This window comes from Melanerpes formicivorus, unplaced genomic scaffold (genome assembly GCF_026170545.1).
Source record: "Melanerpes formicivorus ecotype bairdi unplaced genomic scaffold, bMelFor1.0.p_v2 SCAF_88, whole genome shotgun sequence".
In the NCBI taxonomy this organism is placed as follows: domain Eukaryota; kingdom Metazoa; phylum Chordata; class Aves; order Piciformes; family Picidae; genus Melanerpes; species Melanerpes formicivorus.
Genome location: NW_027142440.1, coordinates 1,210,721 through 1,222,534, shown reverse-complemented (window position 1 = coordinate 1,222,534; position 11,814 = coordinate 1,210,721).

The following is an 11,814-nucleotide window of genomic DNA, read 5'->3' as shown; positions in this document are numbered from 1 at the left end:
TGTTTTTCCATGTGGTGAAATCATACACCTGGAAAACAGGCAGCCAAAATGGTGTGGAGCTTGAATACCTCTCCTTGTTCTCGCAGGGCTCTTGAGCTCTCAGCATCATGCTAGTTAAAGTGTTTGTGGTGCTGTAAAATTTGTACAACCCCACTGTAAACGTGACTCTTGCATAACCCTCCTGGCCAGGTGATTGGCAGCTTGCTTGGGATCTTGTAACACAAAAAGGAACAAACTCTGGCCTGATTTTTTTTTGTTTTGCTTAGGGAGGGTAGCTGAGAATCTTCAGCTCTGTACAAGCTGGGCACAGAGGCAGGGGAAGCGTCCTGGGAAGCAGCAGCCTGCCCATGACCCTGGGGCTGGGGTTGCTGCGCAGTGTGCAGAGCCCAGCTCTAAAAGAGCCGGTTCTGGGGTGGCCAACAGCAGCCAACAAGATGCCTGTGCTTCCCTGAGGTGATGGGGAGAAGCTGACAGAAGCTACTGGTGGAAAATTCAAGAGAAAGGAAGGGTAGGTCTACAGCAGTACTGCATGACCTTGCAGTTACCTTAACCAGTCTCCGTGTTGCTTCTGGCAGCCAGCAAAGGCAGTTACATTGCCCTCCTAATTTGCAAGCTGGGCCCTCCTAGGAGTTGTCTTGGGGCCAGCTCACCTTTCCCCCTGGGCAGCAGAGAGGAGAGAGCAGAGGAGGAGTGGTGAGAAGTGGAAATGATGGCATTGCTGTGAGTTGGCTTCTCTGCCTTGAGCCTGTGCTGGCTCCAGACATGGCTGAGGAGAGCAGGGGGTTGGAGGAGTGGCACCGGTGGCAAGATCTTTGATCCCAGGGCTGTGGTGGGACCAGCGGTGACCTGTGACCGTAACAACCTCAAGGACAAGCCCAGGAGCGTTCTGGGGGGGTGTCTTTGAGCGTGGCTGAACAAGGTGCAGGTTGTTTTTCTGTTTCACCGAGGAGCATCCTTGCCCTGTGTGGCGTGCTGCTTTGTTTGCTAATTGCAATTAAGCCCTAGGAAAAAAGGGCACAGCGCGGCTCTCACAATGGCATCACGGAACGAAAGATACACGAAAGCAGTGGAACAAAAGTGGTGAGGCTGCAAAGAATTTAGGCCACAAAGAGCATGTTTTTGTTGCCTGCAATGCCTTGGTCGCTTGGCTTTCTGTTTACACAACAAAATAGCCTGGAGAGAGTTAATGTGCTCAGAAAATGGCACTTGGGTGTATTTCTAATGGGAGAGGAAACTCAGCAAATTGATGTGACTCAACAAATTGAGTATACAGAACAGATCACAGCTCCGATTAGGCCATTTTCAGATGGGTTTGAAGAGCTCTGGCCTCTGGCCAGTGAGCTGCTTCTTGCCTGCAAAGAGTGCAGACAAGCAGTGAGGAGCAGAGGCTCCGCTCTGCCTTGCCTGAAGCGATGATGAGCTCCTGCTTGGAGTGTACCTCCTAGCTGCCTGCTCAGCACGATCACAGCATCACACAGTGCCAGCTTGGAAGGGACCTCAAGGATCAGCTGCTCCAAGCTTTCTAGGTGATGGTGCAGCTGCAACCAGCTGGCCCAGCACCATGGCAAGCTGAGTCTTCAAAGTGACCAATGTAGGGGAACCACTGCTCCACCTGGGAGATGATTCCAGTCTCTGACTGCTCTGATGGGGGAACATTTTCTTCTGGACTGCAAAGGGAATCTCCTCAGCAGTAGCTTGTACTCATTGTCCCTTGTCTTTGCTCCTCATAAAGAGGGAATCTCCACTGTCTTGGTAGCCACCCTTTATGTACTGGAACATGGTCATAAGGTATCCCTGAAGCATCTCTTCTCCAGGCTGAGCAACCCCAGCTCTCTCAGCCTTTCCTCCCATGGCAGGCCTGCCAGTCATCTGATTATTCTTGTGGCTCTTCTCTGGACCTTCTCCAGCCTGTCCACATCTTTTTTTGTGCAGCAGGGACCAAAACTGCAGGCAGAGCTCAAGGTGTGGGTGGAAAGCACTGAGTAGAGCAGAAGAATGACTTCTTTACCTGTGCTGGTGATGTCCTTGCTGACCCAACACAGCATGCTGTCGACTTTCTTTGTCACTGCAGCACACTCTTCACTCATGTTGAGTTATCCACAGTTCCCTGCTCCTCCCCAGCCAGGTGGATCCCAGCCTGAGCTGCCCTCCTGTGTTGTGTATTCCCAGGTGCAAGGGCAGTGGAGCAGTCCTGCCTCATGCACACCTGCAGCCACGCTACAGCAGCTTCACCACAACATAACTGCAGACCTCTTCCACTAAGGCCTCATAAATGGCCCAGATTAAAAACCATAGGGGCAACACAAAATGGAATTTAAAAGGATGTGGATGGCTTAATATGAAAGTCCTGAATAATGCTGCAGAAACCACCCCAGCCATTAGCTCACTTCCAAGCAGGGTACCTGGGCACCCATCTGTGTGCTGGCTTTGCTGCTGCAGTACAACTGGCCTTTGTTCTTGCCTCCCTATAATAACACCCCACCTAACACCTAGGCACCCTTGTGTGTGTTTTATGCATCCAACTAATTTAGCTGCTAAATACTGCTGCAAAACCCACAGGAAGGCCAACAGCACCATGGACTGCTGAACTGGTTTGAAGCCTGGTAAAGCAGCAGTGCTTGGGAAGGGTTGAAAGCTGAGGAACTGCAGCACATTCCTTTTCATTTAGCGGCTTTGTAATGTTGCTACTGAGTAGGAGGAGAAAAGAATGAGTCTGGTGGCTGCATTTCCTGCATTGACATGGGGTGGGTGGAGCAGGATGGGAATGGTGCCCCCCAGCCCTGGAAGGAAGAAGCAACCATTTGCCCTTGATGTGGAGCATCTCGTGGGGTTTGACTGTGGGACAAGATTGTTAGATTGGGTACCCAGGCTGGTTTGCTCCCTTTCAAATACAAGTTAGTGCTCCTTCCCCTTCAGTTTTCATCTTGCATGTCAGAGAAAACCACTTCTTGAAGGGTCTCACTGCTGTGAGGCTTGTCTGATATGTTCTGAAGTTGTGGTGAAGCTGTGGGTGCCTGGGACCCTGGGGGCAAGCCAGGGAGAGGGCAGAGGTGGCTATGAATTACTGAGGAATCTCAGCAGAGCCAAAACACTGAGGCTGGCAGGAGCCTGAGCAATGTTCACGAACTTCAGTCTTGGACTCATGGTTTTTAATCACTATTATTCTCTTTTCTTGGTGTGTGCTGGTGTATGAGGGCAAGAATCTGCAGGAAACCAAAGGCCCAACTCCAAGGAGCCTGTAGAGAAAGCTAAACAGTTAACACAAGCTAAACAGTTAACACATTAATCTGCCCCCAATGAGAAGGAGGAGAAGAGAAGATGCTTTTCATTTGGTGATGAGCTGTCAGCTGGCAGTCAGCTGGCCACCTGCTTGTGGGAAAGCCCTAGCAGAAGCCCCTGGAGTTCCCCACTGCTCCCTCTCAAACCTTTCTTGAGCATGGAAAGCTGATCCTGCTGTGGAAGCACAACAGGCTGGGAGTCTGCCACTCACGTCCTGGGGAAGTCTGAGGCAAGAGGATTCATCTGTGCACACCATGTCCCTTTGCACAGAGGGGACAACCAGGGCTCCTCTACTGCTCAGGGGCTTTGCAGGGGCAGCACTCCTGGTTTCCAGGTGTTTGGGAGGTGGAGTGCTGGGAGGGCATGACCTGATCTCCAGTGCTGGGTAATGTGGGCATGGGGGAGATCCTCCTCAGAGAGCAGAGGCTTCACTGCATGCCGTGGGGGTGTTCCAAACCATAAACTCAGAGGGTTTTTTGTGTGGTTGTGCTCCAGCAGCGCTGCCTTGTTCCTCCCTCCTGCAATTCCCCAAGGAGCTTCTCCCAGAGGCTGCAGAAAAGTTACTCTGCAGAAAAAGCTTCTGCACAGCTTGAGTTCTCAGGTGCCCATTAGAGATATGTTAAATGCATGAATTAAAAACATCCTCCTCCCTCTGTCCTCCCCCACGTCGTCTGGAGCACCCATCACATGACCTGCTGCTTGGTGGAGCTGATGATGCAAGGGCAGGGATTACAGCTGCGTGCAGGGACTGCGCGGCTCCAGCCCCGCATCAGAGCCGCCTGCCGCTCGGCGCCAACCAGCTAATCTCCGCGATAGCCTTAGGAGCAGCCCTGCTGTCAGATCTGCCAGGTGATAGGTTGTCTGCCTCTGGAAACTGCTGAATTAAACAAGTAGTTGCAAATTTCCATCACTCTGAAATCCCGGTCCCTGGGCACGACTGGGCAATTTTCTTGCGTCTGTGGAAATGAGACACATCGAGGAACTCTGTGCTCAGGCTGGGACTCTGCCCTCCTCACACCCCCTGCCCTCCTCACACCCCCTGCCCTCCTCACACCCCCTGCCCTTCTCACACCCCGTGCCCTCTTCAGACTCCCTGCCCTCTGCAGACCCCCTGCCCTCTTCAGATCCCCTGCCCTCTGCAGACCCCCTGCCCTCTACAGACCCCCTGCCCTCTACAGATCCCCTGCCCTCTGCAGACCCCCTGCCCTCTACAGACCCCCTGCCCTCTGCAGACCCCCTGCCCTCTTCAGATCCCCTGCCCTCCTCAAATCCCCTGCCCTCTTCAGATCCCCTGCCCTCTGCAGACGCCCTGCCCTCTACAGACCCCCTGCCCTCTTCAGATCCCCTGCTCTCTGCAGACCCCCTGCCCTCTACAGAACCCCTGCCCTCTTCAGATCCCCTGCCCTCTACAGAACCCCTGCCCTCTTCAGATCCCCTGCCCTCTACAGAACCCCTGCCCTCTTCAGATCCCCTGCCCTCTTCAGACTCCCTGCCCTCTACAGACCCCCTGCCCTCTACAGAACCCCTGCCCTCTTCAGATCCCCTGCCCTCTTCAGACTCCCTGCCCTCTACAGACCCCCTGCCCTCTGCAGATGCCCTGCCCTCTTCAGACCCCCTGCCCTCTTCAGACTCCCTGCCCTCTATAGATCCCCTGCCCTCTTCAGACCCCCTGCCCTCTTCAGACCCCTTGCCCTCTACAGACTCCCTACCCTCTGCAGATCCCCTGCCCTCCTCAAATCCCCTGCCCTCTCTGCCCTCTACAGATCCCCTGCCCTCTACAGACCCCCTTGCCCTCTACAGACCCCCTGCCCTCTACAGATCCCCTGCCCTCTACAGACCCCCTGCCCTCTGCAGATGCCCTGCCCTCTACAGACCCCCTGCCCTCTGCAGACCCCCTGCCCTCTGCTATCTCTGGGAATGAGAAATGCTCTCAAATTCCTGCTGTTATGGTTCAAGATGTTCTGCATCACGGAGGGGAAAGAATCTGTAAATCTTTTATTAGCAACCCAAGAGCTTTGCTCTGTAGCTTTGCAAAGGTGAGCACCTGCCCCTTGTTTTGTCAAGGGAAGGAGGTGAAGTTTATGAAGCTTTGTCTTGTTGGCTTCATCGCTCTGATGTCCCCCAGATGATCCAATTCTCTTTGTATGAACACATGGCAGTTCCTACCTGTATTGATAGACAATTACATGTGCAGCTCCACTATATCATACAACCCAAACTGAGGGAGTGACTCATCCTTTGTTTCTTGGGAATCTCAAAACTGGGTCTCCTGCCTTCCCAGACTGTTCCTTGTTTAGAGGCAACGAGCTTAAGGCATGGAAATCTGCTGTGCTGGATCTATGGTTTGTTACAAGGAAATTGATTCCTCCCCCAGTTACACCAGTGGGGGCAAGAGAGCCTCTCTCAAGCCCACAGCTACACTGGGGAGGTGCAAAAGGCTGAGTCCTCCTCTACCTTGGGCTCTCCTGAGGACAGTGGCTGAGGCTCCTCCATTTAATGTCTATTTAGAGCAGCGCTGCTTTAAGATCAAAAGAATGACTCTGGATTTATACCAGGGTAGCTAAACATGGAATCATACATAATTCCCAAGCACATTTGTCTTGCAGGAACCACACCTGATCTGCCTCCCAGCTCTTATTTACATAAGACATCCTCGGTGCGTTGAGAACATCTGGGGTGGGGTTGCCGCCTGCCGGGGTGGGCAGCCCTCACCGCTGCGCGCCGGCACCCTGCCTGCTCCCTAACCCCAGATCCCTTCCTGGGGCAGCGGGAACAGCTCTCTCAGCTGGGCTGGTGCATTTCTGTGGCCTTACCACCAACCTATTTTTCTCCCTGAGCAGAGTGGGATGAGATGGTGCAGCAGGCAGACGTCTCTCGGCCGTCTGCAGGCCGCGCGGAGCCGCGGTGCACGCGCGGCCGCTGGCGCGGAGGGGTTTGGAACAAATGCATTCTTTGTAGAGGCTGTTTTAATCTTTCCAGCTAAACTTAGATCTTGGACACCTGTCTCTGCAGCAGTCTGTCTCTTGAGCTCATGAATTCTGCGCACAGCTGTCAGTGCTGTATGTGGGGTTCTCTCTTTTCAGCTGGCTCTATTCCCAGTTGGCTGAAAAGAGTAGGAGCCTGTCTTAGAAAGAGAGTTTCCACTCCTGCACACTTTGATGGAAACAAGAAGATATAAAACAAGATTTAATGACCTAGGGTTTGGTGTTGGGTTGTTTTTTTTTCTTCTGAACCATTTATTAGCTGTTCTGTACATACTCAGTCTCTGGGGAACTAAGTTACATATTATGCTAAGTATAGAGTGCCTGTTCCCTATGGACTGGGTTTGGTGATTTATGTGGAGAAAATCGAGCACATAAATGAAGTAAATTACCTTGGATAGCTTACTTTGAAATAGGACTCTGGGAAGTGCCACGAGGTGGCCAGATGAGATGCTGGCCCGGATTGGTGGTGCTAGAATGAATGTACCATCCCCTGCCCCTGCCCAGCCTGTGCTTTGAGCTTGAAGATCACAAAAGGAGGAAAAGGGTTGTTAGGAGAAACATCCACCTGTGTTGTCTTCATTCCTTGGGACTGATTAGGTGAGGGGGATGCCACCAGCATAAGGGCTTCACCATCACCACCTTAGAACAGCTTGGGTTGGAAGGACCATTAAATACCATCCAGTTCCAACCTTCCTTGCCACGGGCAGGGACATCTACCACTAGACCAAGTCACTCAAGGCCTTTTCCTTGTCAGCTTAACGACAAGAGATAGCTGCAGAGCATTGCAGTGTGGTCAGCTGAGAAATGGCCTTCTGAGGCTTGGCCACTACCATGCTCTGGATGATCTTTGAGGTCTCTTCCAGCCAGATGTATTTTGTGTGGTTCTACTCATCCCCTTGGGATGGGAACACAAGCAAAGCTGTTCAAAATGAAGGCTTGCCTGCTAGGATCTTGTTTCAACCACCCATGGCAGCAGGGTTGGAACTAGATGATCATTAAGCTGCCTTTCAGCCCAAACCTTTCTATGATCTGCAGTCTTGTGTGGGCCTTGCTCTTGTCTAACCTCACTCACAGTATCACAGAATCACCAAGGTTGGAAGAGACCTCAGAGATCATCGAGTCCAAGCTGTCACCACAGACCTCATGACTAGACCATGACACCAAGAGCCACATCCAATCCCCTCTTGAACACCTCCAGGGATGGGGACTCCACCACCTCCCTGGGCAGCACATTCCAATGACCAACAACTCTCTCTGGGAAGAACTTTCTCCCCACCTCCAGCCTAAACTTCCCCTGGCACAGCTTGAGACTGTGTCCTCTCGTTCTGGTGCTGAGTGTCTTTGTTCTTCTAGTCTTGGTCAGTTCAGGTGTCACCATTCACCTCCAGACAGACAACTAATTCAGCCTTCTCAGCAATGATAGAAGTGGGATGTTCCTGCTCAGAGGGAAATCCTGTCCCCAGGCTGTCTGCAAAGAAGCCTGCTGCTATGTGAGGGAAGCACAAAGTGAAGCCTTGGCCTCTGTGAGCAGTGAGCAGTGTCCAGTGCAAGGCATGTCCTTTTGCCTTGGGCAGGGCAGAGGGTCCGTGTGAAGCTGCAGTAAGAGAGAATTTGGCCAACAAGTCACCCCATGAGCAGGAACAAGAAGGTGGACAGGGAACCCAAAAGTTCCTGTGCCACTTTCCACACAACCCAAGTGCAGCTTCGAGGTCAGGGTAAAGCCGGCAGGGTCAGCAGCCGTAGCTGTGCCTGGCTGCCTCTGGGAGCGTGGATTGCTGTGCTGTGCCTCTGAGAACACCTAACTGCTTTTCTTCCTTGGCTTTGCAAGCTTCCTAGGATCACATCAGAGGCAAAGTTACTCTTTCATACAGGGAAGCAAAGAGCAGAGCCTCCCCGGGGGGAGCCTGAGCCGCGTCTCTAGGAAAGCGCTGCTGCAGCCGTCAGCCCCGAACCGCGGGGGGAAGGAGCTGCTGGAGCCTCCAACCCTCTCTGGAGAGGAGAAGCAGCAAGTGAAGGAATTTGGCTGGTGGTAGACGATCCACCTACACCAGCAGATAATGATTTGATCAATCGGCAGGCTTGTCAGATCGGACCCCAGATAGGGTGGCAGCCTGCCAGCTGCTGGATCAGAGAGCCTCTGTTTGATCTTATCAGAGCACAATTAGGTTGCAGGCATTGCTGCGCGGCGCGGGCCGAGCGCGGGCAGCCGGCCGGGGCTCCGCCTGCCACCCCAGCCCCTGCCCGCTCCTGGCACCCCCGGTCGCCCTCTGTGGTGGCTGCAGGGGGGCTGGCGGTCGGTGGGAGGGCACCCCACGGCCCTCGCCTGGGTTTTGGTTCCCCTCAAAGGCCTGTCAGGCAGCAGATGAGAGAACAAGTAGATTCAGTTTCAGGAGACCTCGGGGCTTAGTAAAAAAGAAAGCTCAAAGGAATTGCTCTGTAGAAGAGTAAAATACCAGGTGTAACATGCAGCTAATTATGCCACTGGTTTACAGGAGGGATTTGAAATGTTTCTTTCTGAAAAGCCTGAAAGGAAAAAAAAATCAAAGGGGGAAGATTGAAAAACAAGTATGAGAAGATATAAAACAAGATTTATATCTAAATAATTTCCTCTAATTGCTGTTAGAAGACATTAATTTTCCTTTTGATGCTCCACTTTACCTTAGGCTTTGCTGTACCTGCCAGGATGGCAGGGAGTCAAAGAGGATTAGCTCAGCAGCTCCCTGCCTCAGTAGCCTCTGTGAAAGATTTAGCAATGGGAAGAGTATACAGGAATGAAAAAATAAATCCTGATTTAAACAGGCCAGCTTCAGCCTCCTTTATCCTGTGCAATCACCATGACTTCACCAGCATCCCGTGGGGACAAGTGAGGTAGAACCTGGGTTCAGGGCGCCAGGGGTGTGTCTCTGTGTTGCTTTTTAAAGACACAGGGGAACCTGGTGCATCCCTGGCTGCAGAGGTGCTGGCCGTGGTTTCAGAAGAGTTTCAAGTGGGAAACCTTTTGTCCTTACAGCAGCCAGCCTAAAGCCTGTGCACCGAGGCAGGGTTGCCCAGATCTAGCTCTGGGAAGGACTTAAACAACGCTCAGGAGCAAGCTAAGGCTTTGCCAAGGGGACAGTCTAGACGAAAACAAGGAGCAGGTAGTGCTAGGACGAGGAGAAAGGGTTGGAAACCAGAGCAGGGCAGGTTTAGGTTGGACATCAGGAAGAAGATCTTCACTGTGAGGGTGATGGAACACTGGAATGGGTTGTTTGGGGAGGTGGAGGAGGCTTCATCCGTGGAGACGTTTAAGGTCAAGCTCAGTGGGGCTCTGAGCAACCCCATCTAGTTGCAGATGTCCCTGCTTACTGCAGGAGGCTCAGCCAAGGTGACCTTTAAAGGTCCCTTCCAACCCAACCCAGCCTGTGATTGTATGAACACATTGACTTTGCCGTGGGGCCTGTGGTGACAGGACAAGGGGACGCGGTTTGAAACTGCAGCAGGGGAGATTTAGATTGGACATTAGGAAGAACTTATTTACACTGAGCCTGGTGAGACACTGGAACAGGCTGCCCACACAGGCTGTGGGCACCTTATCTCTGGAAGTGTTTAAGACCAGGCTGGATGAGGCTTTGAGCAGCCCTGGCCTGGTGGGAGGTGTCCCTAGTCTAGTGGGACTAGACTAGTGGGACCCTAGTCTAGGGTCTAGTTGTCCCTGCCCACGGTCCCTTCCAACTCAAACCATTCTATGGTTCTGGCTTGCACAGGTGTGGGACATCTCTCTGTGTCTGCAGCAGCGTTTGGGCTCTGCTTCCATGCTGCCTGATTCTCTCTTCTCCATCTGGAGATTGTGCAATTTTCATGGCTGGGAGCACAGACACTGCAGCTCACCTGAGAGCTGGCTTGCTGAGACTAAGCCTGCTAGTGGTGCCAGCTGGAGAGGTCAAATGCTTCTTGTTTCACCTTTTCCTTTGTCAGAGTTTTCCAGTCTCAGGGTACTGCTTGATCTCTGATTGCACCTGAAATCCAGAATTGCTCTGGGTGGTTGTGGCAGCTGCTTCCCAGCTTGACCCAGAGGCAGAGGTACCGGCGGAGGAGTCTGAGGGGAGTGGGAAAGTCCACATTCCTCAGGCTGCACTGAATATCTCAGCCTGGAAGTGTTGTTTATCAAAAGTTCTCTGAGATGAACCTTGTGGTAATTCTCCATTAGTTTATTTCCTCCAGTTATTACAATGAGTTCTGCTCAGGGGGATCCTAGAAAACCACTTGGAAGCAGCAGTGGGGAAAAACGAAGTGCGGTTGGCTGGAAGGAGCACCCTGTGCCACATCACAAGATTCAATCTCTTCTTTTCCCACTGCTTTAATCTATTCTGTTCTCTGTGCAGGGCTTAAACAAAAGTAACCTAAGCAGATACTGGCTCTTTGTTTTGGCCCTGCATCTCATTTTCTGCGAGGCAGGGATTCTAAACCAGGGCTCAGAGCTCAGGTGGAGATGGGACTTGGGGGTGAACAATTCCACGGATGCAGAAGTCAGGAGAATCAAAAGCTGCTTTCAAATTGCAGGTTGAAGTTATGAACAAATCCCCCCAGGAATGTGTAGCTTGTGTGAATTGTCCAGGTCACTCAGGTCATGGTTTTCATGAGTTGGTCTCATTTCAGCACTGTCAGAATTGGCCAAGCTGTCCAGAGGTAGAATCACAGAAGCCCAGAATCCCAGATTGTGAGGGGCTGGAAGGGACCTCAAAAGCTCATCTAGTCCAACCCCCTGCCAGAGCAGGGTCACCTTGAGTAGATGACACAGCCTGGAGAAGAGGAGGCTCAGGGGTGACCTCATTGCTCTCTCTAACTCCCTGAAGGGAGGTTGGAGCCAGGAAAGGGTTGGTCTCTTCTCCCAGGCACCCAGCACCAGAACAAGAGGACACAGTCTCAAGCTGTGCCAGGGGAAGTTTAGGCTGGAGGGGAGGAGAAAGTTTCTCACTGAGAGAGTCATTGGTCATTGGAATGGGCTGCCCAGGGAGGTGGTGGAGTCCCCATCCCCGGAGGTGTTCAAGAGGGGATTGGATGTGGCACTTGGTGCCATGGTCTAGTCATGAGGTCTGTGGTGACAGCTTGGACTCGATGATCTTTGAGGTCTCTTCCAACCTTGGTGATACTGTGAGACTGTGAGACTGTGAGACTGTGAACGCATCCTGGCAGGTATCTCCAGAGAGGGAGACTCCACAACCCCCCTGGGCAGTCTGTTCCAGGGCTCTCTCACCCTCACAGTGAACAAAATTTTCCCTCATACCTCCATGGTACTTCCTCTGCCTCAGCTTCCACCACTGCCCCTTGTGCTGTCACTGGGGATCACCAACAGAGCCTAGCTCCATCCTCCTGGCACTCACCCATCAGTGTGCTGAGGACATGTGCTGGTTGCTGAGCCCTTCTGAAAATCTGGTCCCACTAAATCAAGAGCAGCCTCTCTTATTCATCTCCTTGTCTGGTGGTGGTTAAACAAATGCTTTTGAGTCTGAGGAGCATTAAAATTCTGCAGCCTCCATGAGGGACTTTGATTTCAAGCTGCACAAGGAGATGT